Consider the following 17,281-nt stretch of genomic DNA (forward strand, 5'->3'; position numbering starts at 1 on the left):
CAGCGGACCACCAGAGACCCACCTCACATTCTACTGGTCCACAAGGGAGGGAGGGGGGGAGAATATAACATGCACAACACTTAGATCCTACTACACATACAAAATTCAGCTACTACACATACCAATCTCAACTAGCACACACAAACACTTAGCCACTCCCCATAGAACACTCACCCTCCTCTATGTACTTTCACACACACACAACACTCACACCAAACACACACATCACGCACAGAAACAGAGCCCAGGCTTTACTAGGGGAAGCAAATCTGGCACCCTGCATAGCACCCTGGTTAACCTTAATCCAGCTCTGCCGAGACTCCCTCGGTGCTCCTCACCTATCTGCATCCTATGATGTAATGGAGGAGGCATGGCCTTCTCTGTCAAAGTCCAATCAAATGCTCTTCATAGCATTGGTGCCATCATTTAAGCTTACCCAGAGGGGGCTTAGGCATCATGTGACCTAGTTTCACTCGACCAGTGCCTTACAAGCACCTCCAGTGACAGTCAGTACAACAGCTACTGGAGGTGGATTTAACCACGCAATGTAAACATTACAGTTTCTAAAAAAAAAATGCAATGTTTTACATTGCAGTGTTAACACTAAATGACCACTGCATCCAGGACACTTCATTGAGATGAAGTGGCCTAGGTGACTTGAGAGGTCTTTTAAGGGGTTCACAGACCCAATAAGATGTAGACAATTTAACAATTTAACAATCTGACAATTTAACAAAAGCTTCCATTATACCATTCTGAAAATGTTTTACATCCTCCTTTGATATATTCAGCAGGTTTCCTTTCTACAAATATAGTTATTTTATGAACATATCATTTATATTTAAAAAAGAGAAAATTACAATTTTTGTTTTATGACACTGTTGTTACTTTGTTTAAACAAAATATGCAATTACAAAAAATAACTGTTTTTTTGCTTTTGTTGCGCTACATTAATATCAAATTCAAATTTATTAAAATGTTATTATTTCATCAAAAATAACAATTACTAAACATACGCTGCAATATACTAGAGCTGTAAATTTAAAATAACTTACTATATCACTAACAACTAACTGTGCAACTCATTTTTCATATTAACATTAAAGTTATTGTGGTCATGCGCATAAAATAAAATGATCACAAACATATTTCTGTGGTTTATGAAAGCTGTCCCTGTCGCTGGTGGGTAGAAAAGAAAGAAGAAAAAATGCTATAGCTGAAGATTGGAATGATAGCTTAATGTCAAAGGTCGACACAGTGAGAGATTTTCCTCTTTAATAGGTTATCTTTGGATCTGCAAAGCCAAAGTGTAATTGTGTTCTGAGGTATGATTTTAGTCTGTAATTGTGTATGATCTTTGACAGTTTTCAAATTCAAGCTTTGAAAATGTTTCTAACTTGTTGTCAATAGCAATTTCATTTGGAATGTAATGTACTCGACTGACAATTTGTATGGATAAAAAATGCTAATTAGTCTGTTCTTGGCGCATCTTTCATTAGAAAAAAAATGGCATTTCACACGAAATACACAACACACAGTTTTTTTATGTAGGTAAAACAAATGCAACATTTTGTACTGCCTAATTTTTTTTTTTTATAGATTATGTGACTATAGTGGTTTTGTTGAAGATATTCAGAAGAAAGGAAATAACATCTGTCTACTTTAAATTGAGCTACAAAATCACACAATCACATTTTACAGCAAAACTGTTTGTCTTCTAGGTTAAAAAGTTTATATTTTGAATAATTCACAATGTTGTGAAACAAATATTTTCCTATTGTTTTAGGCACCTTGATTAAGCAGTCAGTGCTCTCCGTTATGTTCTTATAAGCCTAGTTGGATCTATTTCATGTTAGAGAAAGAGCTCAGATAAATCCAGGAAAGCTTAATGTTTATCCAATGTGAAAATAATTACTCAAAGTGTTATTCTTAATCCAGATAATTAGAGCGAGGAAAAGAAGATCAGTGTCATTTTGAATTATTCCCTAGCAATTGACTCCTGGTCCTTGTACGTTTCAGGTGAAGATGTGAATGGATAAAGGTTAGATTAAATATAATCCAAAGTAGCTGCAACCTTAATCTGTTATGATACAAGGATGATCACATAAAAAGAGCTGGATTGCAGCAAGGCTTCTGGTTGGATAAGATGCTGTTCATCTGGGACTAGCCTTAAACAATGCTTAGCACTATGTCACTGCATCTGTACGCACTTATGCACGGCTGCAGATTGTCAGAAAGCTGACAGACAGTTTGCTGGACTCTGAAATACAGTGAAATACTGTACACATGGGGAAGATATAGATATCATTTCACTCAAAAGACATGGCACCATGTGTTTGGCGTCATTTTAGAAAATAGTAAAATGCTATGTGTGGAGGTGAGCAAAACATTTGTGAACAATATTAAGAAAGTGTCTGCTTTTAAAGGGGATCGAGCTAAATGAAATGTTGCAGAATATATTACAAGGTTACTTTTTTTTACATAGTTGTAAAAACCTTTAAAGAAAAGTAAAGAAAAAAATCAAATTTTCTTATGAGTGTGAATTAGGGCACTTGATATATCTAATACAATATCTAATATTAGTAGTCTAATTTAGTTAAGCAGCTGTAGCACTCTTAGGGTCTTCCTTATTACCCAGAAAACAGAAATGCAAGTAAACACCACTTTGTATTACCATCTAAACCTAGTTTTCACACAAAGTGGTGTTTACTTGCTTTAACCTTTTAGTTCAAATGAAGTTGGGATATTTATTGTATATTAATTATCCTCCTTCCAGCCAAAGTTGTGTGTTTTTGTTTTTTTTAAAAAAATATATCTATTAGGCCTGTCTGTGATAAACTGTACACTTGTGCTAAAATTAGTTTGGAGCGGTTCACCTGAATCTAATTCCTTTTAATCCACTTCAGAACAAATCAATTGTATGGGATTTACCTGAGGAGTCTGAGTCAATGAATAAGACTCCACATTTAAATCCCGGACAATCAAGTCATACAGGTGTGGACTAAAAGGAATTTGTTTCGGGCAAATTGTCCAAATCTTTGCACATCTCGTACACTGACAGTAGTCACATATTCAAAGCTTAGAGCAACCTTTGCTTGTAGAATTGATATTCAGTGATACCATTAAGAGAGGGGAGAAACATTTAATATATTTTATATTAAATTGCTTTAAGCTTTTTAAAGGGGCTCTATGAAGTGGTCTGGGTGCCATGTCCTCCTGGTTTTAACTCTGGAGGAACAGCAATGTTTTCAATGCTGGGTTAACGTGCCTCTAGTGGTTGTCATACTTACAGCTATTAGAGGTACAGTGAGTGAAAAAAGTATTTGATCCCCTGCTGATTTTGAACATTTGCCCACCGACAAAGAAATAATCAGTCTATAATTTTTATTGTAGGTGTATTTTAACAGTGAGAGACAGAATAACCAAAAAAAATAAAAAAATCCAGAAAAACGCGTGTCGAAAAAGTTATAAATTAATTTTCATGTTAATGAGTGAAATAAGTATTTGACCCCTTTGACTTAGTACTTGTTGGCAAAACCCTTGTTGGCAATCACAGAGGTCAGATGTTTCTTGTAGTTGTCCACCAGGTTTGCACACATCTCAGGAGGGATTCTGTTCCACTCCTCTTTGCAGATCCTCTCCAAGTCATTAAGGTTTCAAGGCTAATATTTGGCAACTCAAACCTTTAGCTCCCTCCATTTTCTATGGGATTTAGGTCTGGAGACTGGCTAGGCCAGAAGCACATTAAGGATTCTTAATGTGCTTCTTCTTGAGCCAGTCCTTTGTTGCCTTGGTTTTGTGTTTTGGGTCATTGTCATGCTGGAATACCCATCCATGACCCATTTTCAATGCCCTGGCTCAGGGAAGGAGGTTCTAAATCAAGATTTGATGGTACATGGCCCTGTCTATCGTCCCTTTGATACAGTTAGGTTGTCCTGTCCCCTTAGCAGAAAAACACCCCCAAAGCATAATGTTTCCACATCCATGTTTAGTGGTGGGGATGGTGTTCTTGGGGTCATAGGCAGAGTAGTGGCTTAAAACTCAAGTGGTCTCAGAGAGACCATTTGGTTGGCATAGCAAGGCATTTTGCCATGCATGCGCACTAACCTCCCAATGTTTTCTTATTAAGACGAATTCAATTGATTACGATCATCGATATCAATGATCTCAGCAAAAGAGGCAGGGTTTCCTTGAGAAGTTCATGGGAGAAAGGTAAGGAAACACCTTTTTAACTGTTACAGCGGCAACCAGTCACCTAAACTAGGGCTAGGGCATTGCAGCGTTAGGAATGCATAATTTGTATCCTTACGCTATTGAGGTCCTTTAATTTTGGAGAATGGTAAATATTAAGATATACTACTACAAGTTAACAGTTACTTCAAAATAATTAAACGAGTTGGATAGATTCAATTAATCGCTGAGAGGGATTATCTATTTCTTTTTAGGCGACAAGCTTAATAGTGCTTCAAAACAGCAAATTATTATTAGCATCGCCATTTATATAGTGCCAACAGATTCTGTAGTGCTCTACAATATTATGAGAGTGGGGATTTAACTATAAATAGGAACATTACAAGAAAACGTACAGGAACGATAGGTTGAAGAGGACACTGCTCAAACAAGCTTACAGTCTATAGGAGGTGGGGTATAAAACACATTAGGACAGGAAATAACAATTAAATAAGGTGTGAGTGAAGCAGAGCTGGAGGAGAGAGTAAAGTGCTGCCCTTTTAGAGAGAGCAAGAAACAGGTATGTGAGGTAGAGGTTACTCTGGAAGGCCATAAGCTTTCCTAAAGAGATAGGTTTTAAGGCACTTCTTAAACGATTGAAGACTAGGGGAGAGTCTGTTGGTGGTAGGCATGCTTTCCCATAGGAAGGGAGCCGCCAGCGAGAAATCTTGCAAGTGTGAGTTTGCCGTACGGGTGCGAGCAGCGGACAGGAGAAGGTCACGAGCAGAGCGGAGAGACCGAGAAAGGGCATACCTATGGATCTCTGAAGAGATATAAGAGGGACTAGAATTGTTCAGTGCTTTATAGGTATGGGTTAGCACTTTGAATTGACTCCTATAGGATACAGTAAGCCAATGTAAGGACTGGCAGAGGGGTGAGGTATGAGAGGACAGACTATAGAGGAAAATCAGTCTGGTGGCAGCATTCATTACAGACTCTAGTGGGGCAATACAGCGTTTGGGAAGACCAATTAGGAGAGGGTTACAATAATCCATGTGGGAAATTACTAGAGCATGGACAAGCTCCGTAGTAGCATCTTGCTTAAGAAAGGGGCGGATGAGGGCTATGTTTTTAAGATGGAATCTACAGGATTTGGCAACATGCTGGATGTGGGGCTCAAAGGTGAGGCCAGAATCAAGTATGGCGCAAAGACAGCGCACTTGCAAGGATGGACTTATGTGGATACCACTAACTTGAAAGGAGGAGGATCAGTATTAGGAGGAGGAAAGACAAGGAGCTACGTTTAAGCGAGATTGAGTTTAAGAAAGCAGGAAGACATCCAGTTACAGATGGAAGAAAGGCAAGCAGTGACACGTTGCAGGACGGCATGGAAGTGGTCCGGGGAGGAGAGATATATCTGGGTGTCATCAGCGTACAGGTGGTAGTGGAATCCAAATGAGGTAATAAGTTTGCCAAGAGAAGCAGTATAAAAAAGATAATAGAATGGGACTAGGGACAGAGCCTTGGGCGACTTCAACCGAGACAGGACGAGGGGGGGCGGTATCATTAGAAAAGGAGACACTGAATGAGCGGGAGAGATAAGAGGAAACCCACGAGAGGACAGAGCCACAGAGACCGAGTGAAGGAGAAGATGATCAACGGTGTCAAAGGCAGCAGAAAGGTAAAAATGAATTAGTATGGAGTAGTGGCATTTGGATTTAGCTGCGATAAGGTTGTTAGTAACTTTGAGCCATAAATGCCAAGAACAGCACCTGATATTCTAACAGCTAATGGCTACTCCCAGTTTTGTGATGTAGTGTACACATCCCATTCTTAAAGAATTGTGGAATACAGTGTACACCGGAGACGTCACCAACGTTTATTGTAAGCATGTGAGTGTTTTTAGTGTAAATAAATATTATGACTTGAAGCACTAAATGTTCAATTTTGTTTCTCTTCCTGCATTGTTCGGTTTAACACTGTGTGAGAAGTGCAGCTCTAAGAGTTTGTGCATCATGAAAAAAACTGTGAGTTTGTCAAAATGCCTTTGCGATATGCTACAATTTGGGATTACAGTGTTAAAGAAACACCCCAAGTACCTTAACAGCTACAGCTCGCTGCAGTGGTTATGATATCAGGTGTGCTCTCTCATTTTAAGTAGTCAAGCAATATTTGAAGGGTAAGCCAGGTGCAGGTCCCCACCTCCTCTATTAACGCAGGAGAGCAGGAAGCCCCTAAACAGTAATTTCTGCCATTTTAAGCCAGTCAAAAACTGTCTGAGTATTCACATTGAGGGGAGACACTTCTAATACATCACCATTACAGCAAACTGTAATGATTAGGGTGTCTCTAGTGTTCTTTTTTAAAGTAGTACTAGGACTAGCATTTATCATTTTAATCCAACTCACCACTGCTGATTATTCCCTTACAATCAAAACGGACAGCAAGCCTAATTTTCATAACACATGCAACCATTTTGAGCTTGTGATACAGGCATAAAAAAGTGCGTAGGCATTTGTCATGGAAATTATAAAAACACATGTGGTACTCAACAAGGGTGATTTTTCACTCTCCACAAGCCATTGGCAAGTGACATGTTAGCCCTGGCGAGTAGAAATGCATAGCCCTGTAGGGTATACTATGGCTTTCAATGGTGAGTTACTTTTAATGCCTAGCTAGTAGCACAGGACTATTTTTTTTTTTTTTTTTTTTTTTTTTTATAATTCTTTATTTTTGAATGTGCATAGATGATTACAAGTTTCAATACTGACAGAGAATGTTGTAGTAGTCGACATTTGGTGTCAGATTTAAGATATATTGCAATTTTTCTTTTATAAGAAATTCAAGAGTAAACATAGTCAGGCATAACAGAATACCAGTAACAATCAGGTTATACATGCTGTCTAAAACAGTTTTGCTTGAAATCATAGTGCTATATTTAGTCATATATTGCAAGCTATCTGCACCGTTTCAAATGCTTCGTTACTCATGGGTTAACTTTTTTTTTTTTTTTTTTTTGACATTCTGTGCTTGTCGGTTTGGTATTTTTGACATAGCGTTAATCATTACAAAAAGGGATCATTGCATAGGTTAGTACCCCTACATTTGCAGTATGAGTCAACAGGTATGCAAGTTCTGATTGCATTAGACTTGTCCTTGGTTAATATATGTGTTTATATAGATCTTTCCTTTCCTCTTTTTTCTTCTTTTTCTTTTCCCTTTCCCCCCCTTCCTTGATTTAAGCAAGTTACAAGTACCTAATGTAACCAGCAGGCAGGGGATCAGAGCTGTAACTTGCGCAGAATTTTTAAATATACATTCAGATTTAACCCGAGCTTATGTGTGTACGGATAAAAATACTGGTATACCAAAGAAAACAAAGCAAAAACTATAACAAAACCATAAACAAACAAGCCCAGAAATGGTACCTCGTACAGGAGTGAAAACGGCCTTTCTGTATTCCCCAAGGTGCTACAGATTTGAGGTATCTCATCCTCTCACGGCCCACCACAGGAATCGATCAGGGCAGAGCTTCGGTATTGGGTGCGGGGGTTGGGAGGGTTGGGAACTGGCAGCCCCATTCCTCCCTCTGTCTAATATTACTATTAAGTGAAACCAAGGTGAGAGTTTGGAATGCATCATAGTAAGCCAATACAGAGCCATCCCTGTCTATCCATACACTGATCCCAGGTAGGCCAACAGAGTAGGGGGGCCGCTCCGTCATTTGTTACTGGCATCCCTGTGCTGAGACAAACCCCCTCCGTGGACTATTACTAGCCGTGAGTCTGAGGGGATCTTGTCACGTTAGCCCTTTGTTTGTTTCCGACCTGTTGGTTGCTCATTGGCAGGTGAGGGATCGTGGAGGGTGGGTCAGGGGTATCGGGGTTGTGTTATGGGGGTCCTTTGCCACTGTGTGGTTGTTCGGCCTAGGTCGTCTATGTGTGTGGAATGTTCCTCTAGAGTGGAGGGGACTTGCGTCCAGTAGCCCGGAGTGACGGAAGAGCCCAAGGGCAAGGGGCGGGGGGCAGGAGGGGGAGGCCCGGTCCGGAGGTAGAGGATGGGGTCTAGTAGGAAAGGGGGTGTCAGCGGGTCGGCCCCGCCCCCCCCCCCTCCCCCGGGAAGCATCCGGAGGCGGCCCCACCACTCCAGGTGTCCTCGTGCACTGTGGGGGTTGTTCCGTCGCCGTGGAAAGTTGTGTGTTTCCGTTCCGGGTCGGGTAGATTGTTGTTAGCCAATGTGTCCAGTGGTACCAGATTTTCTGGTAGGTTTGGCTTTTCCCCTTTGCCATCAGGATGGTTTCCTCTATGTTCCTGATGTCTTCCACTCTCGCGATCCAGTCTTTGGTGGAGGGGGCTGAGCTCTGCCTCCAGAAGGTCGGGACGAGGCTGCGTGCCGCGTTTATCAAATATGGAATGACGGTTTTCTTGTAGGTCTTCAGCGGTATGGGGGTCATGTGGAGCAGGTAGGTTTCTGGGGTGTATTCTACGGAGTCGTCTGTGAGCGCCGATACGATCCGGTGTATCTCTTGCCAATATGGCTGGATCTTGGTGCACGTCCACCATATGTGGAATAGCGTGCCCAGCTCCTTGCCACATCTCCAGCATTCCGGTGCGCATGTGGTGCTAATAGAAGCGAGTTTCTCTGGGGTTTTGTACCAGTGAGTGATTAGTTTGTACCCGGATTCCTGGTATTTCGTGCTGATTGACGACTTATGCGTTAGCGTAAAGGCGTTGGTCCATTGTTCTGTTGTCAAAGGGTGGCCTAGGTCTCGTTCCCAGTGTTTGGTGAAATACGGAAATTTCTGGTTCGTTGGTGGTGTCTGCAGTAGTCGATAAAGCAGCGAAATGGCATGTGGTGGGGGGAGCGGTTGGGTGCAAAGTGTCTCGAACGTGGTTAGCGGTCTGTCAGCTGAGTTTATGTTAGGTACTTGTTTGAGTCTGAGTGTGAGCTGGTGGTGTCTAAATCTGGTCAATAGACCTGGAGGTTCCGGTGTGGTCAGTTCAGGGAGTGGTGTGATGGCTCCGTTTGTGAGCAGGTGATGTAGGTTACATTGTGGCGGCAGTCCCAGGCTGGTCATTGTCCGGGCGGTGTCCAGGCCCCTAAATACCGGATTTCCTGTGATGGGGTAAAGGGGAGAGGTCGGTGGGGAGAGGTCCGCCCCTGCCTGTATTTTTTTCCAGATGTGGAGGGTGGCGGCTATTGTGGGGTGGCTCTGGTCTCCCCTGGTCACTGGTGTTTTGGGTTGCCACGGGAGTGTTCGCAGAGGAAAAGTCGTGAAGCTGGCTTCTATGTTCGTCCAGAGTTTATCCGGGGGTGTTGTTGTCCATTCGATCACCCGTAGTAAATGGATCGCTCGGTGGTAGGTGGCTAGGTCAGGGAGCCCAAGGCCTCCCTGCGGTTTGGGTTTGATCAGGATCTCGTATTTAATTCTTGCCATCCGGTTGTTCCATATGTATGTTGTGAAGGCTCTGCGCACCTGTGCGAAGAATGTCTGAGGGATTGGTATTGGCAGTGTCTGCAGAAGGTACAGGAACCTTGGGAGCACGTTCATTTTGAGGACACTCACCCGCCCCAGCCAGGTGATGTGAGGCACCGTCCACGTTTTGAGGTTTGCGGTCACCGTCTCCAGTAGAGGAGGGAAGTTGCGTCGGAAGAGGTGCGTGATTTTAGAGGTTATCCAAACTCCTAGGTACTTGATTGCGTCCTTGCACCAGCGGAGTGGGAAGCGTGTTTTAAGTGATGCTATCAGTGTGCGGTCACAGCCGATGTGGAGAATTTCCGATTTCGTATAGTTGATTTGGAGATTTGTGAGGGCGTTGTACTGTTCGAATTCCTGCATGATGGCCGGGAGTAATGCTGATGGGTTCTGCACTGTGAATAGTAGGTCATCTGCATACGCTGATATTTTGCTCTCTCCCCATCCGCCGCGTATGCCCTTAATATCCGGCCTTTCCCTTATGGCATTAAGAAATGGTTCCAAGCTCAAGACAAACAATAGGGGTGAGAGGGGGCACCCTTGTCTGGTGCCATTACGTATCTCGAACGGTTTCGACAGAGTGTTGTTGACGTAGACCCGTGCGGTTGGGTTGCTGTATAGAGCTCCGATCCATGCCCGCATGTTGGGTCCTAGTCCCACTTGTTTCAGCGTGTCAAACAGAAAAGGCCAATCCACCCTGTCGAATGCCTTCTCCGCATCTGTAGATATCAGAAGCGAAGGCTCCATGGTCTTTCTGGCTGCGTGTATCAGGTTGATCACTTTGGTAGTGTTGTCTCGTGCTTCCCTGTTTCTGATAAACCCTACCTGGTCTGGATGGATCAGTTGTGGTAGGGTTGGTTGAATACGTAGCGCTATGATCTTTGCGAGCAGTTTTAAGTCCGCATTCAACAGGGAGATTGGCCTGTAACTGGGACATGCGGTCGGGTCCTTCCCTTCCTTTGGTAATACGACAATATGCGCTAGTAACGTGTTCCGGTCTAGTGTGCCACCGTCTTTCAGGTTGTTTAGCATATTAAGGAGGGGTGTGGCCAAGGTCTTAAAGAATGTCTTGTAGTATTTGGTGGTAAAGCCGTCCGGTCCTGGGCTCTTCCCATTTTTGGCCAGTTTCAGGGCTAAGGACAGTTCCTCTGCCGTGATTGGCTCTTCCATAGAGTGTGCTGTGTCATCATCTAATTTTTGGTGGATATGGGTGTCTAGGTAAGCCTGTCGTCTTAAGGCGTGGTTGTGGAGTTCTCTTTCCTCTGAGTGTGTGCCCCGCGGAGAGATGTTGTACAGTGTTTCGTAATAAGTCCGGAAACCTTCGGCTATGGACTTTGGCGTGGCATGAGTCGTGCCGTTGTGGACTATTTTGTTTATGAAGCTTTTTTGTCTGCTCTTCCTGAGGGCTCTAGCTAGCATTTTGCTGCTTTTGTTGCCATATTCGTAGTAATTAGTTTGTGCCTTGCGTAGTTGGAATGCTATCTTGTGGGATAGGTGTGAGTTTAAGGCGGCCCGGGCCACGACCAGTTCTGTATGTACCTGCTCATCCAGTGTGGTTTTGTGTCTTTTTTCCAGTTCGGCGACCGTCTGGATGAGGTCCATGATAGTTTCGGCGCGTAGTTTCTTGCGCTGCGCTCCCTGGCGAATTAAGGTGCCTCGTATTGCGCATTTATGCGCTTCCCAGATGGTCTCCGGTGTGGAGTCTCTTGGCGTGCTTGTGAGGAAGAAATGTTCTAGTTGATCTTCTATTTCTGCTTTGAGCAGCGGGTCCTCCAATAGCGATTCATTGATTCTCCACACCCATTGTTTGTGGAAGGGCGTGGGTGACGTGAGTGTGATAATGTTCGGAGCATGGTCCGACCAAGTCATTGGCGCAATCATGGCCGAGTGCAAGTCATCGAGGTGGCGGTGGGTAAGGAAAAAGTAATCTATTCGGGAGTAGGATTTGTGGGCCGGGGAGTAGTATGAGTAATCTTTGTCATCGTGGTGTAGAACCCGCCAGCAGTCTGATAGTTGAAATTCGTGCAAAGTCTCCCTCATGCCTCGGAGCACGTGGTCCGGGAGGTTTGAGGTGCCCGTAGAGGTGTCCAGTCTCGGGTCCAAGGGGGCGTTGAGGTCTCCCCCAAGTATCAGGGTGCCTTCACTGAAGGGTTCTAGGGCTGCTAGGATTTTGTTGAGGAAGGGTTTCTGGCCCTTGTTGGGTAGGTACACGTTCGCCAGTGTGAAGCGGGTGTGGTTTATGGTGCCCTTCAGGAAGAGGTACCTTCCCTCGGGGTCCGCTATCTCTGCCTCCTTCCTGAAAGGGGTGTCGGAGGAAAAGAGGATTGATGTTCCTTTGGTTTTTGACTCCTGGTTCGTGGCATGAAAACCCAGTGGGTAGTATTTAGAGGAGAATTGTGGATGGTTGCGCGTCTTGAAGTGCGTTTCCTGGAAAAAGGCGATAGAGATACGTAGTGCTCTCAGCTCCCGTAGGGCTCTCGCCCGTTTCTGTGGGGAATTGAGTCCTTTCGCATTGATCGAATAGAGCGAGAGGGTGGGTGCCGGCCGTGGCTCAACTCCGGAGCGGTGCGGAGCCCCGGGCATCCCGGGGGCGGGGGGGGGCGGGGAGGCGGCCCGCCCAGGGAATGAGGAGGAGGGAGGGAGAGGGAGCAGACAGAGTAAAGGTGGTGTCCTCCTATGTAGAGGGGGGCGACGTAGCCGGGGGAGGTCCCAAGGGTACGCCCGACCGGCGCTGCTGCTGGTTTCCAGTCGGGGGCACGCGGGGGAGCGCACCCGGCCCGCCGGTGTGGTGTCTCCCCCACAAGGGTGTAGGTGTGTGGTGGGGTGTAGGAAGGGTAGATACTGCAGGCCTGGGGCCCTTTGTCTAGTATGTGGTGTGTTGGTACCTGTGTCTTGTCCGCCGTTCCTGGGTGGTGGCGTGAGAGAGGGGTAGTTTGCCTCAGGAGCGGTGTCCGCCAGGGAGCGTAACCCTGCGTCCCGGTCCTGTTGTATGGCAGTAAACCCGGTGGAGCGTGGGTGGCGTGCCTCTGACTGTTGGGGCTACCGTGGTAGTAGGTCTGGATCAGCACTGCATGGGGTCCTCCGAGCCCTGCTGCCAGTGAGCAAGTAAATAAACCATTAGGATGGGTGAAACATCAAGGTATAACAAGTATAACACTTCAACTTTAGATAACGTCCCAGTATGACCAGTGGGTGAACTATAGTAAGCAATCAGTTACCGTCTTCTGAAGCCGTCAGTAGTATGAGACCCTCCCGTCCCAGTTCCCAGTCCAGTTATCAAACGGGTGTCAGTACATGTGTCCGTCGGGTTCTGTCTGGAGTGCGACGCCCGGTCTAAGCCATAATAGGGGTCCAGCGGGGTCCCCCGGGTTCGCCCGGCCGCACCATCGTGTCAGTGGCCAGGGGAGTCCGGGGGAGCCCAGGCCATGCAGGAGGGCGGGTCGTGGAATCACCCCCCGTTCCCCACCAACCTTCAGTTGGATCAGAGGCCAGGGAGGAAGGTCCGGATGGGGGCCCCAGTCATCCCGTCCCCCCGCGATGGATTCTGTGGTTTGTGTGGTGCCTGTCTTCTGGGGTCATCTGTTGCCGGCTCTAGTCAGGGTGGTTTCCTGCGGTAGTAGTCTGTCATGTTGGGTCTCAGTCCAATGGTCAGAGGGTTGTCGGGGGCCGCAGCCAGGGGTAGATGCACCGTGCAAGTCTTGGAGTTCCCTAGTCTCTCCCCCCCGTGTCGAGCAGATGTTCTGGCGTCCGTATTCCCTACGTGCAACTTCATATTTCAGTCCCCCCCCCCCCCCCCCGGTCGTGTGAGTCAGATCTCCTGAATCCCTCCCTCCCCATTGCCTGCCCCAAGTGCGTTCTAGGCATCATGTTACCGGCTTTCAGGGGTTGGCATCCGGGTCCTCAGCCTTCAGCGAGGGGCAATATGAAATAGTGGGCAGGGTGGGCCCAGCTCGTAGACGGGGAGAGAATTAATAGATTAATTAAAATACATTTGCATAGGTACATAAACATATAAAGAAGATTTTAAATAAAGAAAGAAAGAAAAAAAAAAAAAAAAAAAAAAATTAATAAATTTAAAAAAAAAAAAAAAAAAAAATTTTTTTTAAAAATAAATAAATAAAAATCTGAGATTTTCTCCGTCTTTCTTTCTAAAATTCAGAAATAATACTAAAAAAATAAAAATAAATAAATAAAAATCTGAGATTTTCTCCTTTCTTTCTAAAATTCAGAAATAATACTAAAAATAAATAAATAAATAAAAATCTGAGATTTTCTCCTTTCTTTCAAAAATTCAGAAATAATACTAAAAAAAAAAAAAAAAAAAAGGGGGTACTTTCTGTCCAAGTCTTTCTTCTGGCCCCAAGGGCAGGTGTTCTTCTGGTCTGGTCTTTCTTGCTTGCGGTATGGGTACCAGTCCAAAATCACGAGGAGGGGGGTGGGGTAGGTCGCGTCCTGTCCATAAGTCCGTGCATCCTTCCCTTGGCCTTCAGTTGTGGAAGAGGTTCGGGTGTAGTCTCCGGCTTCAGGCAGCTTTTACTCCTCGGGTGCAGCTTGGTGCGGTGGGGCCGTGCCCACGTCTTGTTCGCCGGGAGATAATGTGTGCGTTACCGGCCTGCCCGTGAGTCTGTCGTTGAGGGGGCAGTTCGACCAGTCCCGTATCTGAATGGGTGGGAGCCCAAGTGCTTCTAGGAAGATTGGAACATCTTCTGGTGTCCGTATGGTGGCTTCCATCGTGCCTTTGTGTGCTACTAGGGCGAATGGGAACTGCCAGCGGTAACGGATTTGTTGGTCTTGTAGCGCAGTGGTGACTGGCCGGAGGGCCCGTCTTGTTTGTAGGGTGATATGGGAGAGATCATTATAGAGCTCCACCCTGTGCCTTCCAATCCTCCAGGTCCTCTCCGCCCTAGCCGCCCTCATGATTGCTTCTTTCAATTGGAAGTCTTGGATGTGGCATATGACATCTCTCGGGGGTGCTGATGGTGGTGGTTTGGGGCGGAGGGCACGGTGTGCTCGGTCTATATGCAGCCGTGCCTCAGGGGGCCTGTTCAGAATATAATTGAAGATGGGGATTAGCGTGTCCCTTAGGTCTTCAGGACCCTGTGCTTCCTGCAGCCCCCTCACCCTAATGTTGTGCCTGCGGCTCCTGTTATCCAGATCTTCAACATGGAGCCGCAGGTCAGTGATTTGCTGTGACTGTGTGTCATGGGAGTGCTGAGAGTTGCTTGGGGCAGGTGGGCCTGCATTTTCCAGGGCCTCTACCCTCCCCTCTAGTGCTGACAAGGAGGAGCGGAGTGTGGTGATCTCCGTGCGGAGTGTTGTTCTTACCTCCGCCAGAATCTGTTGCAGGTCTTCCTTTTTCGGCAGGGAGGCAAACAGGGCATACCAGTCCGGCGGGTTACTTTCCCGGGGGTCAGTCTGCTGCTGGCTGTCCTCGGAGATCAAGGAGCTGGGGGAGACCGGCGCCATTTTGGATTCCTCGTGTTGCGAGGCGAGGATCTCTGGAGTGCGGAGGTAGGCGCGTATGGACGAGGAGGAGGCTTCTCCCTGCGTCCGTGGTGTCGAGGGGGTCATCTGGGTCCGTTTTGTGCGACCCATGTTGTGGTAGTTCGTGCGGATGGTAGCAGATTGAGGCAGCAGGGCGCGGGTGTTGGGATTAGGCGGCCATTCTCCGTCGGCGCCAAGCCACGCCTCTGACTATTTTATATATATTTATATACATCATACATATTAGGTAACTATGTTCCTTACTAGATTAGATTATGTCCCCTTTAAAAATAAAGATTCCTCACAATAATGACATGTGCATCACAATCACTGTGATCAGTCATTCTATGAGTTGATTTGGACTGAATCCAAGGATCCACGTTCAGCATTGTGGCAGCCACCTCGAGAGGATGACGGGTTTCACCGCCTGAGCTGTTCTTTTCCCCCTGTCCAGAGTGATGCGTTCCACTTTCCCAGGATATTATAGTTGTGTAGCTCTTACAAGAGCTGGTAATTATAGCTGGTATAGCTGGTCCCGACAATCATGAAATGAGACTCTATGATGAGGGTAAACAGAAACTGATTTTAATGGGGCCACACTTGGCCTTTTATGCAAGTCCCCATGCAAGGGGTACCCCCACATGGACCTTGTGGGGAACTACAGTATAAAGTTACAGACCAATGACAACGGTGTTCAAGTGCATGACACTCCCATATACAATCATACAATCCCTCCCTTCTGCCTGGGAGATAATTGAGACAGATACTGTATTAACTCAATTATCTCTAGGTGAAAAAGAACACAATTTGCAGGTAACCCAAAAGTACCCCAAAAACTCACATAATCCCCCCACAAGTTATATCTCCTGATAGCCCCGATCTGGGGGAGTAACATATTTAAAAATCACACAAACCGGTTTAGGGGTTCAAGAGTTTTATGGAAGTCTTATTTCTGACCGACCGCACATGAGGCTCCTGCCCAAAATAGTTCCATAAATTCAGGTTGTGCGGTTGGTCTCTGCCGAAAGGAACCGTTCGTGGGAAGGCTAGTTGTGTGCCCCTCATTCGGGAGTTTGGTTTCACTGAATGCCTCTTTCTTCGGATGAATGGGAACGAACATAAGTGGGAGTGGAAGTCTCAGCTGTGTTTGGGCCGTCGAGTGTCTGATAATAACTCCATACACTCGACGACTAAATCCTGCTGGAAACGTTCGCCAAATCAAGTTGGCTGCCACCTCGTGTTCATCCATACGAATGGCGGCCACCCAGCCGACCACTTAGAATGTTCAGAGTTTGCGGTTAGAGTAGGTGTTAAGAAGGTCAAGAGGGTTAACTAGCGGCACACAATGGTTCTGGGTGGTCGGTCCCTTCAACTGTTTGTTCGTTATTCGAACTGGGTAGGTTTTAAGTATTCGGTTAGTTCGTATACAGAATAGTTCAAGGTAGTACAATTAAAATAAACAGTAAAAGTTTGCAGGGTGCAATCCATGGAGAAGGCATCCGTCACAAGCATATTTTGAACTATTGAATGCATTTTAGTCCAAACCCCCTAGTTGTTGGGATTCAGTGGCGAATACAAATTGTAAGCAGCGATGTTTAAAGGGACAATGAAGGCACCCAGAGCACTTCAGCTCATGAAGTGGTCTGGGTGCAAACTCCATCACCCTTAACCCTGCAGTAGTAATTCTGCAGTTTTTATAAACTGTAATAATTACAGAGGGTTAACTCCTCTTCTAGTGGCTGACTACCGGACAGCCACTAGAGGGACTTCTGGAATTGAAAGAGACTTTTGGTCCGTTATTTGACGCTTTCGCATTAGGTCTCCCCCGCCGGCAGACTTCAACAGGGAGGGGCCTGGGCGGAGCTGAGCCTGCGCCAAAGGGTTATTAACCCCTTCCGCACCGGGGGAGGGGGCCTTGACAAAGGGGGAAGCTGTAGTGCCAGGAAAACAAGTTTGTTTTCCTGGAACTATAGTTTCCTTTAAGTGTCCTAAAATCACTTTGTTAAAATGAAGTGATTTTGGTGCTTAGAGTGTCCCTATAATATAGGCAATATGTTTAAAAGGACATTGCAACACAACTTTAATGCATGTGATCGATTTTGACCTGATTAATATGCTGTATTTTTTGCACTCTGAAATCTTTTTTGGTAC

This window comes from Pelobates fuscus, chromosome 6, assembly GCF_036172605.1.
Source record: "Pelobates fuscus isolate aPelFus1 chromosome 6, aPelFus1.pri, whole genome shotgun sequence".
Classification (NCBI taxonomy): Eukaryota; Metazoa; Chordata; class Amphibia; order Anura; family Pelobatidae; genus Pelobates; species Pelobates fuscus.